Source organism: Hypanus sabinus, chromosome 1 (genome assembly GCF_030144855.1).
Source record: "Hypanus sabinus isolate sHypSab1 chromosome 1, sHypSab1.hap1, whole genome shotgun sequence".
Lineage (NCBI taxonomy): Eukaryota > Metazoa > Chordata > Chondrichthyes > Myliobatiformes > Dasyatidae > Hypanus > Hypanus sabinus.
In genome coordinates, this window is record NC_082706.1 from 16,084,549 (window position 1) to 16,107,357 (window position 22,809).

Consider the following 22,809-nt stretch of genomic DNA (forward strand, 5'->3'; position numbering starts at 1 on the left):
AGTATACTCACTTTGCCCTGTTTTCTGTCCTTGCTTGTATGAACGTGGTTTACCTATTTATGCAAGTACTTCTCTGACAATAGATGTGTAACAGCCTAATGTAACATTGTATGGAAATACAAGATAACACTGATGCAGACATGTTTTATACATTTAACAAGGTGCTTTATTAATGTAACAGAGTTAGTCAGTTTTTCAATGTTTGTCGTCAGCCGGGTCAATCTGTCCGTGAACTCCCTGTCAGTTGCCTCCATACGCTCCAGTATTTGTTTTTTTTTACTTTTAAGTTCTCCTTTGGTATTTGACCTCCAGACTTCTGATGAACCTTCGGGCTCCAATCTTCAGTATTGACTCCCAGATTAGCCAATGTCAGGGCTCTGAACTGAAGCCTCAAACTCCAGAGTGATGGATTCTCACGGCCTCTGGGAGCAGAGCAGAGGTCTGGAATGGCTAGTCAGGTTAAGGATGCAATTTCACTGGTGAATGTGCAGAGGAGGTTTGCCTGGATGCAATGTTTTAGTTATGAGGGGGATTTGGAGAGGCTGGATTTGCCTTCCCTGCGATGGAGGAAGCTGAATGAGGACATTAGGGCCATAGATGGGGTGGACAAGGTCCAGATTATCTGAAACCAGAGGCAATAGCTTTAAGATGAAGAGAAAGAGGGCTGGATTTGAGGAAGAAAGTTTTCACCTAGGAGATGGTTGCAGTCTGAAATACACATTCTGCGAAGATGGTGGGGGGAGGCACTTTAAACATTATCTGAATAACATTTTGGTATGGAACAAGAGCTGGTAAACAGGATTACTATAGATAAATACCTAGTGGTTGAATCAGAGTCTGAATCAAAATTGGGTTTAGTATCACTGGCAAATGTTGTGAAATTTGCTGTCTTTGTTTCAGCAGTACAACTCAATACAGAATAATAGAAAAATTACCATGAGTATGTGTAACCCTGAGGTTCAGTCGGCTGTGTAAGTCTAGGGAAGACAATCTCTGCCCCCACCAAACGTGTGAAACTGAAGTCCAAAACCTGCTGTTTGTGTGGATGCTGAATGATGTGCTACCCTGTTACAAATCAGTACCACAAAATGACAGACAGTACGCCATCTGCACTTAGACAATTTAGCTCTTTAATTCTTGATTTGACTAAAGGGTTAGTAAAGTAAAACAAAAAGAATAGGGCCTATTTTAATGGAACACAGCAGGCCAGGCAGCGTCTATAGGGAGAAGCGCTGTCGATGTTTCGGGCCGACACCCTTCGTCAGGTCTCGGCCTGAAACGTCGACAGTGCTTCTCCTTATAGATGCTGCCTGGCCTGCTGTGTTCCACCAGCATTTTGTGTGTGTTGTTTGAATTTCCAGCATCTGCAGATTTCCTCGTGTTTCCTATTTTAACGAACAGTCTAATGTGCACATTGTTGAAGCTCACGGTCTCCCTTCCGTTGGTCCTCCATCGATTTCCCCAAGCTTCGTTGACTCCCGGCCCCGCTCTGAGTCCACTCCGTCCTGGTGACTACGACCTCTCCGCTCTGGCATCTTCTCTCTTCATCTTCCGCTGAACAGAAAATCCAGATCACCTTGGTCTCAGGCACACAACAAGATAAAACACTCCCTTCATTGGACGGCACACATTCCAAAGCCCCCGGTATCTCTGGCCATAACCCAAACACTGCTGCTACAGAGAAACCATTATATCAGCAGTGAAACCTTTCCCAGGGTGTGTGTGTATGTGTACATGTATATGTATGTACTGTAATTTATATATATATATATATATATTTACTGTAATTTTATATATATATGTAATTTAAATATAGATAAGTTAAATTTAATGACTAAATAAATGCTGCCTGGCCTGCCGAGTTCCTCCAGCATTTTGTGTGCATTACGTGGATTTCCAGTATCTGCAGATTTTCTCTTGTGAGTAAATAATTTAATCTCTTTCTCAAGGGCAATCTGTCACAGAACAGTAGACGTTGGCCTTAATCACGAAAAAACCCATAAATGAACAAAAGAATAATTCTGTGACTAATGTCTAGGTTGCTAAATAAAACCAGCTTTGCAATAACTCCCAGGAGGGAGGAGGTTATCATGGTTTCGAAGGTCAGGGAATCTGCTGGTTTTGTTGGAGTGTCTCCTTCCTGTACATTTACTACTCATGAATTTCAGAGTTCTGTTTTTTCTATCATTTATTCTATGGTGTTCCTGGTTTCATGGATGTCTGTGAAGAGTAAGAATTTCAGGTTGTATACTGTATACATTCAGTGTTATTAAAGTGAACCAGTTGATTTAAATCAATCTGTTTCCTTGTGCGAATGTTTCTTTTGGCCAATGTTTGGTTGTTGAAGGAATTATGCCTTGGGATTTTGTCTATATTGTTTAACCTTCACTGCTTTGAACAGGTGCATCATACCCATGGGCAGTATGATCTTTAAATTTGAAAAGACTTGGAGGCTATTTATTCAATATTTTCATATGATATAATTTGACCTTTTTCCAAACCTATTTCTTTCTGTTTCTGATTATATACATGTAGAGAGGATCAGAGTTGATGACACTTATGATTCTTTTTCTTTTCTTAGATTTTACAAACTGCCCATGTTTCTTTTTCTTTCTCTTTTTTCCTGTTAATGGTTAGCTTGTTCGAGCAGCTTTTTTTTGTTTTGTTTGGGGTATATAATTTTTTCCTTCTTTTTCTGTTTTTTTTTTCATATTGTTACACCTAGTTTTCTTGTCTGTTCACATTATATTTGTATCATGTATGATTTTGGGAGACTTAATTCTTTATGTATCCATCTATGTTAACTTTTAATTTTATAATCCCAACAATTATGTATTAATTTTTGTTATCTTAATATGTTGATATTAATAAAAAGATTGAAAAAGAAAGAAAGAAATAAAGTAAGATCTTACCCACCATCCTATTGAGAAGTACATGCCTATTGACAAGGGAACAATGTACTGATGATCATACTGCAGATTCAGGGTTATCAACAATCATATGGTCCCGGGGAAATAGCACAAAGCCTCACAGCTCCAGTGGCATGGGTTCAATCCTGACCTTGGGTGCTCTCTGTGTGGAGTCCACATGTACTCCCTGTGACTCTGTGTGTTTCCTCAGGCTTCCAGTTTCCTCCCAGTTCTTTCAGGTTGTTATAGTCGGGGGTGGTGGTTGGAATAAGCTCCCACTACCTATTAAATGATGCCAATGCTGTGCACCTCAAATAGCCTCTAACAACCACCTCCTGCTCCTGACCTCCACATGTAGCCCAGCAGAACTGTTCCTACTGGGGCAAAAATGGTTTACTGGTGACTTAAAACCAGTCGCTTTGGGCAGATGGGGCTCGTCAGCTGCTCATCTTGGCGAAACTCTGATCTCAAACCTCCTCTGCCTTGTGCCTATACCCACTCATGGGGAAGGCTTCGGGTGTAAATCCAGAGGAATAACCTGGAGTTCAACGCTGACTGATAACTCCTGATGTCAGACTGTATTGGTCTCTGCAGCATCACAGGTACGTGGTATCAAATGGACCTTATTCACAAAAAAACATACATTATCCAAGAACTGTACAAGAAAGAACTCAATTAAAACAAAAAGAAAAGCTCACTGCAGTGCGAAGTGTTCAAAGAGGTCACAGCATTGCTAGGATGAGGGAGTGATTAGGATTGTGTAGGTTGGTTCAAGAGCCAAATGGTTGAAGGGTAGTAGCTATTTTCAAAACTAGTAACGTGAATCAAAATGACATGGGGAGAACGAACAAGTTTCTTACAAACAGCGGCGGTATTGAACCTGGGTCACTGGTGCTGTAATAGTGTTACACCAACCGCTACGCTACTGTGCTGCACCTTTAAATCCCTCAGCAACTTTAAATTCCTCTGCGTTATAATTTCAGAGAATTTGTCCTGGGTCCAGCATGTGAGTACCGTTACGGAAAACGCACAGCAGTGTCTCTACTTTCTTAGAAGTTTGCAAATACAAACATGTTGTCATGTTGTTATATACAATTTAACAAACTTCTATAGTGGAGAGTAGATTGAATGATTGCAGCACAACCTGGTGTGGGAACATTTACGCCCTTAAATGGAAAAGCCTACAAAAAGTAGTGGATACGTTTGAGTCCATCACAGGTAAAGACCCCACCGCCCCATCTCTGAGCACATCTAAATGGAGTGTGTCGCAGGAAAGACCCTCACCATGACCCCAGGCCATGCTCTCTTCTCGCTGCTGCCATCAGGAAGAAGGTACAGGAGACTCAGGACTCACACCACCAGGTTCAGAAACAGTTATTACCCCTCAGCCATCAGGGTCTTGAACAAGAGGGGATAACTTCACTCAACTTCACTTGCCCCATCGATGAACTGTTGTCACAATCTATTGAATCACTTTCAAAGACTCTATCTCATGTTTTCGAAAACACTGCACAACAGATTTTTTTAAAGTGTTGCTGCCTCATAACACTCTTTTGTTTATGATAGACTGCTTGAAGCTGAACACAAATAATATTTCAAACTACTTGTATCAGGTGGGAATTTGGAGAAACAAGAAATGAACTTTTATTGAATATAATGTGTTTAATTGCATAATGCTTTGCAATCCTTCAATTAAGCTAAAAATGTTTTGTTGATGATTTTCATTTGTACTCTGTGTCTGAGGCTTCTTGCTGAAGTTCACAACAATAATCAGCCTGCATTGATGGATTCCAGTTGTCCTGATAACATTTCTCTGTGACTGCAATGTCCTAGTGACGATGTCCTTTCACCATGTTCATCACTGACAGCACCAAAATTTGTTGGGAAGAAGTCTAAATGGGAATGCAGAAAATAAATCTTTGGTGACATATTGCACTTCATGGTTTTGTATGTTTGAAGAAGGTTGTCAACCTGCCGCACTTAGTTTGGTGTTCTGTAGTTGACAAGAAAATTTTCAACAACATCCTTGAATGCCATCAATGTGATTTTCTCTGGCTCTAATAGAAGTTCTTCTAATTGCTTGTCATCGATGACCTGTTTGATTTGTGGACCAACAAAAAAGGCTTCCTTAACCTTGGCATCAGTTATTCTGGGAAACATCTGTCTCATGTATCGAAATCCTCCATGGAAATTTATAGCCTTTCTAAAACCTGTCCTGCTATGCAGCATACACACTGCCCAGGCATGCCTGGACAAGATAGAAAACATTTCAGCTTACATTGTGGGCAACATTTGTTCTGAACTGAAATAACAAACGAGAAAATCTGCAGATGCTGGAAATCTGAGCAAAACACACAAAATGCTGGAGGAACTGTGTACAGTTCTGGTCAGCGAATTATAGGAAAGATGTCAACAAAATAGAGAGAATACAGAAAGGATTTACTAGAGTGTTACCTGGGTTTCAGCACCTAAGTTACAGGGAAAGGTTGAACAAATTAGGTCTTTATTCTTTGGAGCGTAGAAGGTTGAGGGGGGACTTGATAGAGGTATTTAAAATTATGAGGGGGATAGATAGAGTTCACATGGATAGGCTTTTTCCATTGAGAGTAGGGGAGATTCAAACAAGAGGACATGAGTTGAGAGTTAGGGGGCAAAAGTTTAAGGGTAACACGGGGGAAATTTCTTTACTCAGAGAGTGGTAGCTGTGTGGAACGAGCTTCCAGTAGAAGTGGTAGAGGCAGGTTCGGTATTGTCATTTAAAGTAAAATTGGATAGGTATATGGACAGGAAAGGAATGGAGGGTTATGGGCTGAGTGCGGGTCAGTGGGACTAGGTGAGAGTAAGTGTTCGGCATGGACTAGAAAGGCCAAGATGGCCTGTTTCCGTGCTGTAATTGTTATATGTTATATAACTCAGCAGGCCAGACAGCATCGATGGAAAATAGTATAGTAGATGTTTCAGGCTGAAACCCTTCGGCAGGATGGTAATAATGAATATAGGCAATTTTTAAAAGTGGTGCATGATAGGGAATTTCATGGTGATTTTCATGATCAGCAGCCCAAAATCCATAAGATACATCCAAAGTATTCAGAAAGCAAAATCTTTGTTGTTAAGTGTATGTATTGTTTATTTATTATTATGTTTGCCTATCCTGTTGCGTGCAATGTTTCATTGATTCTATTGTGTTTCTTGTATTTACAGTGAATGTCTGCCATAAAGACCATAAACCATAAGACCATAAGATACAGGAGCAGAAATAGGCCATTTGGCCCATCAAGTCTTCTCCACCATTTCATCATGGCTGATCAAATTCTCCTGTCAGGCCCAGTCTCCTGCCTTCTTCCCATGTCTTTTCATCCCCTGACCGATCATGAATTTATCAACCTGTGCCTTAAATATACATAAAAACTTGACCTCCACAGCTGCCTGTGAAAAAGAATTCTACAGATTCTCCCCTCTTAGCAAGAAGATCCTCCTCATTGCTGCCCTCTTTTCTGAGGCAATGTCTTCTGGTCTTAGACTCTTCAACCATAAGAAGCTTCCTCTCTACATCCACTCTATCAAGGCCTTTCACTGTTCGATAGGGTTCAATGAGGACATGCTTCATTTTACTGAATTTTAGTGAATACAGGCCCAGAATCATCAAACGCTCTTCATAAGACAAGCTATTCAGTCCTGGAATCATTTTTCGTGAACCTCCTTTGCACCTTCTCCAGTTTCAACTCATCCTTTCTAAGGTAAGGGCCCAAAGCTGCTCACAATACTCCAAGTGAGGCCTCACCAGAGCTCTATAAAATTTCAGCATTACATCCTTGCTCTCACACTCTCGTCCTCTTGAAATGAATGCTAACATCATATTTGCCTTCCTCACCACAGACTCAAACTACAATTCCTTTGCACTTCAGCTTTTTGTACTTTTTCTCAGTTTAGAAAGTCATCAACCCTTTCATTGTATCTACTAAAATGCATGACAATATACTCCCTGACACTGTATTCCAGCTGCCATTTCTTTGCCCATGCTCTGAATTTGTCTAAGTCCCACTTCCTCAAAACTACCTGCCCCTCCACCTATCTTCATATTGTCCCCAAAATTTGCAACAAAGCCATCAATTCCATCATCCAAATCATTGACATATAATGTAAAAAGAATCAGTTCCAACATAGAATCCTGTGGAACATCACTCGTCACTGGCAGCCAGCCAGGAAAAGCACCCTTTATTCCCACTCTTTGCCCCTGCCAATCAACCACTGTTTTATCTATGCTTGAATCTTTCTTGTAATACCATAGGCTCGTAGTCTCATGTGTGGCACCTTGTCAAAGGCCTTCTGAAAATCCAAGTACACAGCATTAACTAATTCTTTGTCTATCCTGATTGTTATTTCTTCAAAGAATTTCAACAGATTTGTCAGGGAAGGTTTTCCCTTAAGGAAACCAAGCTGACCAAGGCCTATTGTATCATGTGCCTCCAAGTACCCTGAGACCTCATCCTTAATAACCAATTCCAGCATCTTCTCAATCACCAAAGTCAGACTAACTGGCCTGTAGTTTCCTTTCTTCTACCTCTTTCCCTTCTTGAAGAGCGGAATGACATTTTCAACTTTCCTGTCTTCCAGAATGACTCCAGAATCTAGCGATTCTTGAAAGATCATTACTAAGGCCTCCATAATTTCTTCAGCCACCTTGGGTTCTGCACCATCTGGTCTACCGTCAGACCTTTCAGTTTTCCAAGTACCTTCTCTCTAGTAATGGTAGCATCACACACTTCATGACCCCTGACACCTGGAACTTCCACAGTGAAGACTGATGCAAAATACTTATTCAGTTTCCTTGTGCCCCATTACTACCTTTCCAGTGGTCCGATATCCTCTCTTGTCTCTCACTTACACATTTTTTATCTCAAGAACTTTTTGGTATCCTCTTTAATATCATTAACTAGCTTACTATTGTATTCCATCTTTACCTTCTCAGTGACTTTTTTCGTTGCTTTCTGTTAGAATTTCAAAGCTTCCTAATCCTCTAACTTCCCTCTAATTTTTGCTCCATTATTTGTCCTAACTTTGGACTTTATGTTGGCTTTGATTTCTCTTGTTAGCCACGGTTGTGTCATCTTTCCTTTAGAATACTTCTTCCACTTTGGGATGTATATATATATCTGCCTTCTGAATTGCTTCCGGAAATTCCAGGCATTGCTGCTCTGCCATCATCCCTGCCAGTGTTCATTTTCATCAATTCTGGCCAACTCCTCTCTCCTGCCTTTGTAATTCCCTCTACTCCATTGTAATAATAATACATCTGACTTTAGCTTCTCCTTCTCAAATTTCAGGGTGAAATTGATCACATTATGATCTCTTTCCCCCAAGGGTTCTTTTACCTTAAGCGCTCTAATCAATTCTGGTTCACTGCACAAAACCCAGTTCAGAATAGCCAAACCCCTAGTGGATCACTAAAATTAATTTTAGGATTGTATATGGTGATATATCGTCGTGTCTATCCGTCGAGGTCGAGGATGATGGTTTTCATTCCATTGATCTATCACAGAGCGAAGATGCCTGTGCGTGTATTTGTTTAATGTGTACTTGATGTTGCACTCCAAGAAGCACACGATACTTCACAAATCAACCAACTGATTCCAATGGCATGGAAACCATGACGACTGGAGCTGATGGATTTGTTGCAGCCTTCATCCGCCTTCACAGCCGTTGAGTTCGAAGTAATTTAATCTGCCCATTCCACCGTTGAGGTCTTTGTTGGATTGTTCTTTGTCAGGGACCTCACCCTCGACCTTACCACCATGGGTGACCCTACCAGGAGCACAGCTCCAGACGGCATCGCTCTCGGGATCTCAGGACCACACAAGCTTCTCCACCATGACAAGGTGACAATCCACAGAGAAGGGTGATATATATGTGCTCTGATAATAAATTTACCTTAAACTTTGAAATTTCTTGTTGTATATTATAATTGAGACTTGGCAAAAAGGACATGATTTCTAAATATGCATTATATGAATCTTGAGCCACACTCACAAATGCTGGAGGAACTCATCAGGTCAGGAAGCCTCTAGGGAGGCTTTTCACTATTGTAGTGAAAAAGACTGTTCATCAGGACTGGAAAAAAAGAGGGTAGAATGAAAATTAAAATGTAGGAGGAGTGGAGGAGCTGGGTGATTCATGGAATTGAACCCATCTCTTACCCCTCTGCAATGTGGGGATTGTTTGTACTCATGACCTAAGACGGGAAAATAATAGGCTTACAATGGCCATGAGCACTCCTTGTGAAAGATGTGGAGAGCAATGAATTCAGCACCGAGGCCAAGAACAGAAGCTGGTGATAACTCAGCATATGAGAGATAGACTGAAAATTTGGCTGAGTGTTGTAATAACAACAACCTCTCACTCAACTTCAATAAGACCAAGGAACTGATAGTAGACTTCATGAGAGAGAAACCAGAGGTCCATGAGCCAGTAATCATTGGAAGTGGAGAGGGTCAGTAACTTTAAATTCCTGGGTGTCATTATCTTAGAGGACCTGTCCTGGATGCATCATATAAGTATCACTGTGAAGAAAGCATGACGTCACCTTGACTTCCACACTGTATTATTTTCCTCACAAGGGAAATAATACAGCCCTATAGAAATTATTCACCTCCCTTGGAAGTTTTCATGTTTTATTGCTTCACAACATTGAATCACAGTGAACTTAATTTGGCTTTTTTGACACTGAACAACAGAAAGAGACTATTTCGTATCAAAGTGAAAACAGATCTCTACAAAGTGATCTAAATTAATTGCAAAGATAAAACACAAAATATTTGCATAGGTATTCATGCCCTCTAATATGACACACTAACTCATCACTGGTGCAGCCAATTGGTTTTAGAAGTCACATAATTAGTTAAATGGAGATCACTTGTGTGCAGTCAAGGTGTTTCAATCGATTGTAGTGAAAATACACCTATATCTGGAAGGTCTAATTGTTGGTGAGTCAGTATCCTGGCAAAAACTATACCATGAAGACAAAAGCACACTCCAAGCAACTCTGCGAAAAGGTTATTGAAAAGCACAAGTCAGGAGATGGATACAAGAAAATTTCCAAGACACTGAATATCCCTTGGAGTACAGTTAAGTCAATCATCAAGAAATTGGGAGAATATGGCACAGCTGTAAATCTGCCCAGAGCATGCCATCCTCAAAAAAAACTGAGTGAGTATTCAAGAACGGGACTAGTGAGGGAGGCCACCAAGAGACCTATGACAACTCTGGAGGAATTTCAAGCTTCAGAGGCTGAGTTGGGAGAGACTGGGCATACAACAACTGTTGCCCGGGTGCTTCACCAGTCGTAGCTTTAGGGGAGAGTGGCCAAGAGAAAGCCACCGTTGGAAAAAAAAACTCCCATTAAATCTCAGCTAGAGTTTGCCAGAAGGCATGTGGGAGACTCTGAAGTCAGCTGGAAGAAGGTTCTATGGTTTGATGAAACCAAAATTTAGCTTTTTGGCCATCAGACTAAACACTACATTTGGCGTAAGCCAAACAACAACATCATCAAAAACACACCATCCTTACTGTGAAGCTTGGTGGTGGCTGCTTCAGGCTATGGGGATGCTTCATTGCTGCAGGCCCTGAAAGGCTTTTGAAGCTAGAGCGGAAAATGAATGCAGGGAAATCCTGGAGGAAAACCTAATGCAGTCTACAAAAGAACTGTGACTTGGGAGAAAATTTGTTTTCCAGCAAGACAATGACCCAAAGCATAAGGCCAAAGCTAAATAGGAATAGCTTAAAACAACAAAGTTAATGTCCTGGAGTGGCCAAGTCAGAGTCTAGACCACAATCCAATTGAGAATTTGTGGCTGGACTTGAAAAAGTTTGTTCATTCATGATCCCTAGGTAATCTGACAGAGCTTGATCAGTTTTGTAAAGAAGAATGGGGAAAATTGCAGAGTCCAGATGTGCAAGGATGTTGGAGACACAAACTCAAGGCTGTAATTGCTGCCAAAAGTGCATCCATCTATTAAATACTGACCTGAAGGGGGTGAGTAATTATGCAATCAATTAGTTACTGTTTAATAATTGTAATATGGTTAGAAAAATTTGTAGAAATTTGTTTTCATTTTGACATGAGTCTTTTCTGTTGATCAATGTCAAAAAAGGCAAATTAAATCCACTGTGATTCAATGTTATAAACCAATAAGATATGAGAACCTCCAAAGGGAGCGAATACTTTTTATAGGCACTGTCGGATTACAGTGGCCATGAGCACTCCTCATTATAGACGTGTAAAGCAATGCATTCGGCACTGAGACCAGGAACAGAGTACAGCCACACCAACCTGGACTGGAATTGTGAGTGACGATAAGCAGTTTGTATTTATTTTATTTGAAATAGTATTTATGAAGTTAGTGTGCAGCAGATGCTGTCTTGTTGGCTCTTCACACAACCCTGGAACATCTGGACAGTAAAAGTGCATGCATTAGGATGTGCTTTATTGATTATGGCTCAGCATTTAACACCAACTTCTCCTCAAAACTAATCAGCAAACTCCAAGACCTAGGCCTTAATATCCCCTTGTGCAATTGGACCCTGAAATTCCTCACTTGTAGACCCCAGTCAGTTTGGTTTGAAAAAAAAATCTCCACAATCTCCATCAGCCCAGGAACACCGCAGGAATGTGTACTTATCTCCCTGCTCCACTCACTTTACACCTTTGACTGTGTGGCTAAGTGCAGCTCCAACATCATATACAAGTTTGGTGATGACACCACTGTTGTGGGCTGTATCAAAGCTGGTGATAACTCAGCATACGGGAGGGAGGTTGAAAATTTGGCTGAGTGGTGTAATAACAACAACCTCTCACTCAATGTCAATAAGACCACGGAACTGATAATAGACTTCATGAAAGAGAAACCAGAGGCCAGTAATCATTGGAGGATCAGAGGCAGAGAAGGTCAGTAACTTTATATTCCTGGGTGTCACTATCTCAGAGCATCTGTCCTGGACATATCATATAAATATAATTGCAATGAAAGCATGACAATGCTTCTACTTCCTCAGGAGTCTGTGGAGATTCGGCATGTCATCAAAAACCTTGGCAAACTTCTATAGATGTGTGGTGGAAAGTGTGATGACTAGCTGCATGATGGCCTGGTGTGGGAACTCCAAAGCTGTTGACAGCATAATCCTACAAAAGGTACTGAATTTGGTGCAGTACATCATGTCTGAAATGTCCCAACCATTGAGCACATCTACATGAAACGTTGCGGTAAAGCAGCATCCATCGTCAAAGATCCTCACCACCCAGGCCGTGCTCATTTCTCGCTTCTGCCATCAGGTTCAATGTACAAGAACCTCAGGAGTCACATCTTTGAACTTTTAAAATTAATTGTATCAATGATCAATTCATGAAGTTATTTTTGATTTTTAAAACAATATGTTTCTTCCCCACATAGTGAGCATCATAATACAGTGTCATATGAGAAGAGTTTTTTAAATTAAAATGTGTGTGGATGTTACTGTGGTGTGAGTTTAAACTAGTTTGGCAGTGGTATGGGAACCAGGGATGGGGAGATGGGGCTGAGGAAGGGGAAGTTGATATACAAGTAGATGCAGTGGGTAGTGAGACTGTGAGGAAGGACAGGCAGTTGACTGGGCAAAATTGCAGTCAGTGGGATGAGTTGAAGCGTAACATTAGGCCAAAATCAAAAGGAGTGATGACTGCAGGACTGAAGTATTGTGTTTGAATGCTCACAGTATTCAGAATGAGGTAGGTAATTTTGCAGCGTAATTAGAGATTGGCAGGAACAACGTTGTGGGCGTCACTGAGTCATGGCTGAAAGAAGATCATAGTTGGGAGCTGAACATCCAAGGATACACCTTGTATTGAAAGGTAAGCAGCAGGGGTGGGGTGGCTCTGTTGGTTAAAAAAAATGAAATCAAAGGGGTGAGACAGAGGTGATACAGAATCCTTGTGTGTAGAGTTAAGAAACTGCAAGGATAAAGAGACCCTGATGGGAGTTATATACAGGCCTCCAAATAGTACCTAGGAAGTGGAATGCAAATAACAAGGGGAGATAGAAAAGGCATATAAAAAGGGCAATGTAAAATGGGGGATTTTAATGTCAAGTCAAGTAGCTTTTTATTGTCATTTTGACCATAAACTGCTGGTACAGTACACAGTAGAAACAAAACAACGTTCCTCCAGGACCATGGTGCTACATGAAACAACACAAAACTACACTAGACTATGTGAGACAGCACAAGGCTACACTAGACAACGTAAAACAACACAAAAACTACACTAGACTACGGACCTACACAGGACTACATAAAGTGCACAAAACAGTGCAGAACAGTGCAATAATTAATTAATAAATAATAAACAAGACAATAGGCACAGTAGAGGACAAATTTCAATATAATAATACATGATCTAGATGTCAGTCTAGGCTCTGGGTATTGATTAGTCTGATGGCTTGAGGGAAGAAACTGTTGCACAGTCTGGTCATGAGAGCCCGAATGCTTCGGTATCTTTTGCCGGATGGCAGGAGGGAGAAGAGTTTGTATGAGGGGTGCGTGGGGTCCTTCATAATGCTGTTTGCTTTGCGGGTGTAGTGTGTGGTGTAAATGTGCAGGTAGATTGGGAAAATTAGGTTGGTGCTGGATCCCAAGAGAGAGAATTAGTAGAATGCCTATGAGATAGCTTTTTAGAGCAGATTGTGGTTGAGTCCATTAGGGGAAAGACAGTTCTGGATTAGGTGTTCCAGATTTGATTAGGAAAGTTAAGGTAAAGGAATGCTTAGGACGCAGTAATCTTAATTTGAGACAATTCACTCTGCAGTTTGAGAGGGAGAAGATTAAATCAGATGTAATAGTATTTATTTATTTGTGAGATGTGGGTGTCTTCAGCTAAGCCAGCATTTATTGCCCATCCCTAGTTGCCCTTAAGACAGTGATGAGCTGCAGTCCCTGAGGAGCAGGTACACTCACAATGCTGTTAGGGAGGGAATTCCATGATTTTGACCCAGTGACAATGAAGGAGCGGCGACATGTTTCCAAGTCAGGGAGTTGAGTGACTTGGAGGGGGATTTCCAAGTGGTGGTGTTCCACAGCAGGTATCTGCTGTTCTCATCCTTCTAGATGGTACTGGTCGTGGGCCTGGAAGGTGCTGCCTTAGGAACGTTGGTGTGTTGTTGCAGTGCATCTTGTCGATAGTACACACTGCTGCAACTGTCTGTCGATGGTGGAGGGATTGAATGCTTGTGGAAGAGATACCAATCAAGTGGGCTGCTTTGTACTGGTTGGTGTCAAGATTCTTGAGTGCTGATGGAGCTGCACTCATCCAGGCGAGTGGTGAGTATTCCATTACACTCCTGACCTGAGTCTTGTAGATAGGACAGACTTTGGGGAGTCAAGAGGTGAGTTACACACCACTAGATTCCTAGCCTTTGACCTGCTCTAGCAGCCACAGTATTTGTATGGCTAGACCAGTTCCGTTTCCTGTCAATGGGAACCTACAGGATGTCGATAGTAGAGGATTCAGTGATGGTTATCCCACTGAATGTCAAGGGATGATGGTTAGAGACTCTCTTGTTGGAGATGGTCATTGCCTGGCACTTGTGTGGCTTGAATGTTACTTGCCATTTGTCAGCCCAAGCCTGGATATTGTCCAAGTCCTGCTGCGTTTGGGTATGAACTGTTTCTCTATCTGAGGAGTCATGAATGGTGCAGAACATTGAGCAGTCATCTGTGAACATCTTCACTTCTCACCTTATGATGGAAGGAAGGTCATTGATGAAGCAGCTGAAGGTGGTTAGTCCTAGGGCACTTCCCTGAGGATCTCCTGCAGTGATGTCCTGAGGATGAGATGATTGACCTCCAACCACCACAACCATCTTCCTTTGTGTCAGGTATGATTCCAACCAGTGGAGGGTTTCCCCCTAATTTCCATTGACTCTATTTTAGCTAAGGCACCTTGATGCCATATTCAGTCAAATGCTGCCTTGATGTCACTCTCACCTCACCTTTGTTTGGACCAAGGAGATGATGAAGTCAGGAGCTGAGCAGCCTTGACGGAACCCAAACTGGGCATCGGTAAGCAGGTTATTGCTGAGTAGGTGCTGCATGATAGCACTGTTCCATTACTATGCTGATGATTGAGAGTCGGTTGATGGGGCGGTAATTGGCTGGGTTGGACTTGTCTTGTTTCTTGTGAACAGGTCGTACCTGGGCAATTTTTCACTTTGACAGGTAGATGCCGGTGTAATAGCTGTACTGGAACAGCTTGGCTCGTGGCACGGCAAGTTCTGGAGCACAAGTCTTCAGGACTATTGCCAGGACTTCGTCTGGGCCCATGGCCTTTGTAGTATCCAGTGCTTTCGGCTGTTTCTTGATATCATGTGGAGTGAATCGGATTCGCTGCATACTGACACCTGGGATGCTGGGAAATTCCAGAGGAGGCCGAGCTGGATCATCCACTCAGCACTTCTGACTAAAGATTGCTGCAAATGCCTCAGCCTTTTCTTTTGCACAGGTACTGTCGAAAATCGATTCTCCTTGATCTTTAACTCCCGAACTCTGATCTTCACTCTCCACTGATTCTCAACTAGCAGTATTGTAAAGAAACTGCTGGCAATGACCTTTTAAACTTTAGGCATTAGATTAAAAACTTCATCCTTCAACTAAACTGCGTCATCACATTAAATTACGCAGCGGCATGAAGTCAACATGGCAAATCCAGCCACGAACTGCCCCCCCTCACAGGGTGGGGTCTTCCTTTTATAACCTGTAAAAAAACCTGTCACATGATCTCTACTGGCGGGAAAATGACGTCACTCCACCATCACAAGACCATTACCTCAAGTCCAGTATGGCTTCAACCCCAGTCACGTGACAAGGGTAGCACTGTCATGTGTCACGAGTACGTAACAATACGAAGATGAGTAGCAGGGCAGATAGCATTGAGGAAGCAGGGAGTCTGCAGAAGGATGTAGACTGATTAGGAAAATAGGCAAAGAAATGGCAGATGGAATATAGTTTAGGGAAGTATATGGCCATGCACCTTGGTAGAAGTAATAAAGGCATGAATGCTGACATCGCATGGGGATAAAATTCAAAAGTCAGAGGGGTAAAGGGACTTGATAGTTCTCATGCAAGGTTCCCTGAAGGTTGACTTGCAGGCTGAGTTGGTGGCAAGGAAGGCAAATGCAACATTGAGAGGGCTGGCGTACAAGAGCAGGGATGTCATGCTATAAGACATTGGGCAGACCGTACCTGGAGTATTGTGAGCAGTTTTGGGCCCTCTATCAAAGAAAAGACGTGCTAGCATTGGAGAAGATTCAAAAGATGTTTACGTGAATTGTCCTGGGAATGAAAGGGTTAATGTCCGAGGAGTGGTTGATGGTTGTGGGCCTGTACTCACTGGAGTATAGAAGAATGAGGAGGGTTCTCACTGAAACCTGTTGACTATTGAAAGGTCTGGATAGAATGCATGTGGGAAGTTGTTTCCTCCACTGAGTGACCAGAAGGCACAGCTTCAGAATGGAGGGAAGTCTATTTCGAACAGAGGTGAGGAGGAGTTTCCTTAGTGAGGGTGTCAAAGTTTACAGGGAGAAGGCAGGTGAATGGGATTGAGAGGGATAATATATCATCCATGTTTGAATGGCAGAACAGACGCGATGGGCTGAATGGACTATTCTGCTCCTACAACAGCTTCTGTCAATGTTTTACTTATTGGCATACAGTGTGGAATCGGCTCTTCCAGCCTTTGAGGCTCGCCACCCAGCAATTCCCTCCAATTTAATCCTGACCTAATCACGGGATAATTTACAATAACCAATTAATCTACCAACTGCTACATCTTTGGCCTGGGGGAGGAAACCAGAGCACTCAGAGGAAGCCCACATGGTCCCGGGGAGAACGTACAAACTCCTCACAGGCAGTGGCAGAAACTTGGGAATCATGTGATGCAGGAAGTAACAAGAGAGACCGTAGGGTCTTGACTTAATAATGAGGGTCACAACAATGAAGTTTACAGCTCTGTCAGATCTGTGGGGCTGTAAGTGGTTAGTGCAGCCTTCAGATAACTTGGTGGGGTGGGTGAGCACACAGGCTGTGACCCGAGCCTTTAGCTTTCCTTTTTGTGACTAGTTTCTGTGCTCCACTGACAGCGTGTTTGCCTCTGGTTCTCAAATTTGTGCTTTCACTGCAGTCTGGGAGTGAAGAAAAAGTGGTAAAATTGAAAGCTCCTTGCTTGCCTGAAGCAAATAAAGAAAGGATGACATTTCTCTGATGTTTCTCATCACATTCTGAAATGATTCACAGTCAAGTGGGCACTTTCTGAATTGTAATTGTGTGCATATCATGGGAAATTCCCACAAGCAGCTACATTATAATGATCAACTCATCTGTTTTCTGTTAGCTATGTTGGTTAGGGCTCGTAGGAAGGTCCCCTCCCTTCGAAGCGGTGTCTGAGAATCTTCTATATTTGTCATAGTTCAAAGTAAACATTATCAAAGTATATATATGTCCCATATATTACTTTGGGATACATTTTCTTGCAGGCGTTTATACAAAATAAAGAAATGTAATAGAATTTGTGGAAAAAAAACAATACTTAAACAAAGACTAAAGGAAAGGAAATTATGCAAATAAAAAACAAAAATAAGTAAGCGAATAAGTAATACTGAGGACATGAGTTGTTGAAAGTGAGCCTATAGGTTGTTGAATCATTTCAGAGATAAGGAGAGTGAAGTTATCCACAATGGTTCAGGAGCCTGATGGCTGTAGGGTAATCACTGTACCTGAACCTTGTGGTGAGGGACCCAAGGCTCCTGTATCTGCTTCCCAATGGTAGCAGCACAAAGAGAGCGTGGCCTGGATGGTGGAGGTAATTGATGATGGATGCTGCTTTCATTTGGCAGCGCTCCATGTAAATGTACGCAATGGGTGGGGAGGGCTTTGCCTGTAATGGACTCAGCTGTTTCCACATCTATCTGTAGACTTTTCCATTCCTGGACATTGGTGCTTCTAGACCAGGTGCTAATGCAGCCAGTCATAATACTCTCTTTCAGACATCTATAGAAGTTCATCAAAGTTTTAGATGACATGTTGAATCTACAAGTAGACACACTGTCATGCCTTCTTTGTGATTGCACTTCAGATTAAGCCTTAGATTAATACCATGTCCAAAAGACATCTCCTCCAAAATCCCACCACACCCTCACCATTGAACTCAAGTGTTAACAAAGACCTTCATGCTTAAGTCTTCAATTCAGACCTTCTAATTCAGAAGCAAGTATGCTGCCCACTAAGCTACAGCATTGGCATTGGATATTTTCATTCTTCATCTAATTTACTGAGAGAGAATTACTGAACTGAAATGCTCATAACCTCATTGACAGGGTCAACTTCCTAAACTCCAATTCCCAAATTTATAATTTAAGCCTTTGAAATGTAATGAAAATACAGAAGAAGTACCACAGAGACACACGAGGTTCTGCAGATGCTGGAAATCTTGAGGAACACACAAAATTCTGGAGGAACTCAACTTGTCAGGCAGCATCTATGGAGGGAAATGGACAATGGATGTTTTGGGCTGAGACCCTTCAATCAGAACTGGAAAGGAAGAAGAACACAGAAGAAGAAAGTGCGGGGGGGGGGGTGCGGGGTTAAGAAGAAGAGAAAGAGTACAAACTGGCAGGTGATTTGCCATGTTCCTCCAGCATTTTGTAGTTGCTGCTACAGAATACCCATACCTTTCATAGAAAAACTTGTTGGCTACCTAATCCAGCCTTATTCTGAGATACAACACACACAAAATGCTGGTGGAACGCAGCAGGCCAGGCAGCATCTATAAGAAGAAGTACAGTCACTGTTTCGGGCCGAGACCCTTTGTCAGGACTAACTGAAAGAAGAGGAAGTAAGAGATTTGAAAGTGGGAGGGGAAGGGGAGGGGGAGATCTGAAATGATAGGAGAAAACAGGAGGGGAGGGATGAAGCTAAGAGCTGGAAAGTTGATTGGCAAAAGGGATACACAGCTGGAGAAGGGAGAGGATCATGGGGCAGGAGGCCTAGGGAGAAAGAAAGGGGGAGGGGAGCACCAGAGGGAGATGGAGAGCAGGAAATAAGTAATTGTGAGAGGGACAGAGAGAGAGAGAGAGAAAAAAAAAGAAGAAAAATAATAAATAAATAAGGGATGGGGCAAGAAGGGGAGGAGGGGCATTAGAGAAATCAATGTTCATGCCATCAGGTTGGAGGCTACCTAGATGGAATATAAGGTGTTGTTCCTCAAAACCTGAGTGTGGCTTCATCTTGACAGTCGAGGAGATAATTGAGTTGCGTTTCAGGACAAATCTGAGGCCCTGAAATAGACTCAAAGCCTCATGGGTTTTCGCTGCTTTCTATTTCTGGTTCTATCAATGTTGCCCAACAATCACTAATCACCTCTTTACCTGTACCATTTGTGAGACAGACCAAAAGCTGGGAAGTCACCTTTAAAACTGCTGCAGGAGTTGGAGTGTATAGGTAAAGAGGTCTCTCTATACTAATAGAGGGCTTGGTGTGATCACAGCTGGCGTCTTATATTGGTTCCTGACCCAAAGATTCAAAGTATGTATGCAGTATACGACCCTGAGGTTTACCTTACGCATAGACAGTCTTGAAATGAAGACGAACCATGGAACCCATTCAAAGAAAAGCATCAAACACCCCTTCCTCCCAAGGGCAAAAAAATTGTGCAACTGGAAGAAAAAATAAGTGAAAGCTCTGAATATAAAACATAAAATCAAAAGGCATATTTCAGTTCAGCTAAGTGTTCATTATCTGCAGGCCATCACATTTTACAAAACGCCTTGTTACGTAACTGGATTACTTACCAGCAAAGATAGAGAGGTCCGTTGAAGTCTGATGGTACTATTTTTAAAAGTCCTTATTTATAAAGGGGCACAAAGATAAGATTAATACAAACATTCAGATAATATACGTCATCAATACTCAATCTAAAAGGGTGGGTATAATAATAATCATCAATAAGAAACAGCTCGATCGTTTGTCTAGTGCAGGGGTCGGCAACGTTTACCACTGAAAGAGCCATATGGACCCATTTCCCACAGAAAAGAAAACACTGGGAGCCACAAAACCCGTTTGACATTTAAAATGAAATAACACTGCATACAACGTTTTTTTTTTGCCTTTATGCTATGTACAAACAAACTATAATGTGTTGCATTTATGAAATTGATGAACTCCTGCAGAGAAAACGAAATTACATTTCTGCATGGAACAAAAACATTTTGAACTCCGAAAAAAGACGTTGGGTTGAAGGTTACTCCATAGTTAGCCTACCTTGGATCGAAGAATTAAAAGAAAGTGCGCACTGGCGGGTGTCAGGCATTGGCAGTGGTGATGTATATTAATAGCGATAAAAAACACATTGTAGCGGTGTAGTGCTACACGCAGCGCTAAAATAAAGACACTGCAGTTAAAGTTAACTTTATTCAAACTAAACAGCCTTGCTTTTAAGCTTCCCTCAACCCGTCCCCGTGGGCGTGGATGCTCCAAAAGACACGTACTCACAAACCCCCGTAGGCTATCTCCTTTAGCCGGAACGGTGGCTAATTGTGAGCCGGTTCGGATGTGCCAGGAAATGGGGTCTCCACAACGTTTTTAGATTGTACAAGATCACCATAATCTTCAAATTTCGAATTACATTTCAAAAACTAACAAACCACAGGGAGCCGCAGCACAGAGATGAAAGAGGAGCATGCGGCTCCGGAGCCGCGGGTTGCCGACCCCTGGTCTAGGGGATAGTATATTGTCCGATGGAAATATAAAAGTCATTCAGTTCCTGCAGACTTCAGCCTTTGGGGACCGCTGGGTTTTCACTTGTTGGAGAGAGAGAGATTTGTGAGAAAAGAAACTTGCCCGGGTCTTTTATGAAGCAAATCCGTTGAATCGGGGAAGTTGGTTCCCCGTTGTTAGTTCAAGAACATCGTTTCTGTGGTACCCGCCACCGGTTCCCAGGCGAGGGAACCAAACGCACGTGGCTTCCTTCAAATGGCTTCCCGCTACTACGGTATCGTTAGCGTTTCTTCTGGTGCGTCTGAAGGGGTTGTTCCCTCAGACCCTCTTTTATACTTCCTCACGGGGTCTCAGATGTCAATCAGGTCACGGGGTCTCAGATGGCTTGCACGTAGCATAGTCCCCAATCCACAAAAGTGGTCTCCAGGAGACAATGGCCAGGTCTCTCTCATTTCCTGGGTCCTCTGAGCCAACCCAATAATGTTCTTGCGATTCTCACAAAGGAGGGGGCTTCCCCCATCTCTTCGGCCCCTCAGAGCTGTGGTGCATTCATAACAGCCTTAAAATAGCAACAAAACAAGGAGCAACCAGAAAATAGAACACATCGCAATGTGAAGAGTCCAATCTACTAACTGCGTTGATTAAACATTGCTCTGGCACCATTCTCTACCAGCACCGAGGGAGGGAGATCATTCAAAGATAAGGATTTACCCTCAGGAGTAGTGAGTGAGAAGGAAATAGAGATCGCCTCAAGCAGACACCCTGCTCTGGCAGAATTTGCCTGAGAGAGGGTGAAAGTTTACCAGACTGATTCCTGAGATGGGTATGAAACACACCGGCTCATGGAACCTGTTCAAAGGAAACATCAAACATAAAAAAAGAATAAATCGCACAAGCGACTAACACACAGGATATTAAACATCAAGCCACAGAGTCCTTGGAACAGTCTAGTCACGTTCAGTTTAGTTTAATTCAGTTCAGTTCAATTTAGCGCAGTGTCATTCTTTGACTGCAGCCCCAATCAAAACTGTGCAAAATAGCACTAAAAGTGACCAGAAACCTGAAGCATATCATAACATGAATAGCAGAGCCCTTTTTTTAAAAAAAAAAGTCCAATCCACAAACTATGCCGATCAAACATTGCCCAAGATCTAAGAATCTTGCACCTTCCTCTGGCAGAGCAAGTAAGAGGGAAAGAGACACCAGTCAAATGCAGGCGGATGGTGCTGAATACCCACTTGCCTTCCGTATTCGGCCTTGTTGACTTCAATCTTGCTCATCCCTTTAATCAGCGAGTTGGTTGAAAATTGGAGCTGATCTTAGGTTTGCGCTCTGCCATTAGACTGCTCACTCTGTTCTCAACTTTGCTCTCAACCACACTGAATTTCCTCGGATGCAGTAAAAGCGCCAGATCACTCAGTTGGCTCCAAAACATTTTGGGATCCTGGCCAGAAACATCGACTCTTTATTCCTGTCTGTAACTGCTGCCAGGCCTACTGAGAACCTCCAGCATTTTATATTTGTTACTCTGGATTGCCAGCACTGCAAAATCTCTTGTGTTTGTGAAACTAAATCACTAATAGATTGAATGTTTGAACAGGTTCAGCACCTCATTCAAAAGGACCCGATTCCACTGGAGTAATCTTACCTTGCTGTTTTCCATTGAGATGCTGGTTCCCATAACTGTGCACTGTTAAGCAGGCGGGAACATCTCCAGAATGTGTTGTCAGTGTGGGATACAAGAAAAACAGGCCAGACTCTGGGATGGATCTTGCAGTCAATGATTCCAGTATAAATTGCTGAACTCTGAATTTCTGAGCCAAGTTCTGAATAAGTGCTTTAAAGTGCAGGAATCTGAATTTATTAAATGACAGATGGAGCTGCACCTGTCATTATTGGAATTTCTGCGGGATTGACTCGTGGATTCTGTACCTGGGCAGGTCTGGCTCTCTTGATTTCTGTGGGAGATTCTATCCTGTTGATTAGGAGGCAAAGTGGAAAGTGGGTCTATTATAAAATTATTTTCATTTAGTTCAATGTTTTAAATAATTTACCTCTTTAAATTATTTTTATCTATTTAATGATTTAATTCAATTGTACTAGTTATAAA

At 42.2% G+C, this 22,809-nt stretch overlaps 1 long non-coding RNA gene across 1 annotated transcript; it reads right to left on the bottom strand.

The window, feature by feature from the left end:
• Window positions 1-1,288: 1,288 nt before the first annotated feature.
• Window positions 1,289-22,418, bottom strand: LOC132391109 (uncharacterized). Its single transcript, XR_009511090.1, has 3 exons — window positions 22,348-22,418; window positions 19,541-19,639; window positions 1,289-1,554 (listed from the first exon to the last, which is right to left on the bottom strand). It is a non-coding gene; the product is annotated as an uncharacterized LOC132391109 (long non-coding RNA).
• Window positions 22,419-22,809: the final 391 nt, after the last annotated feature.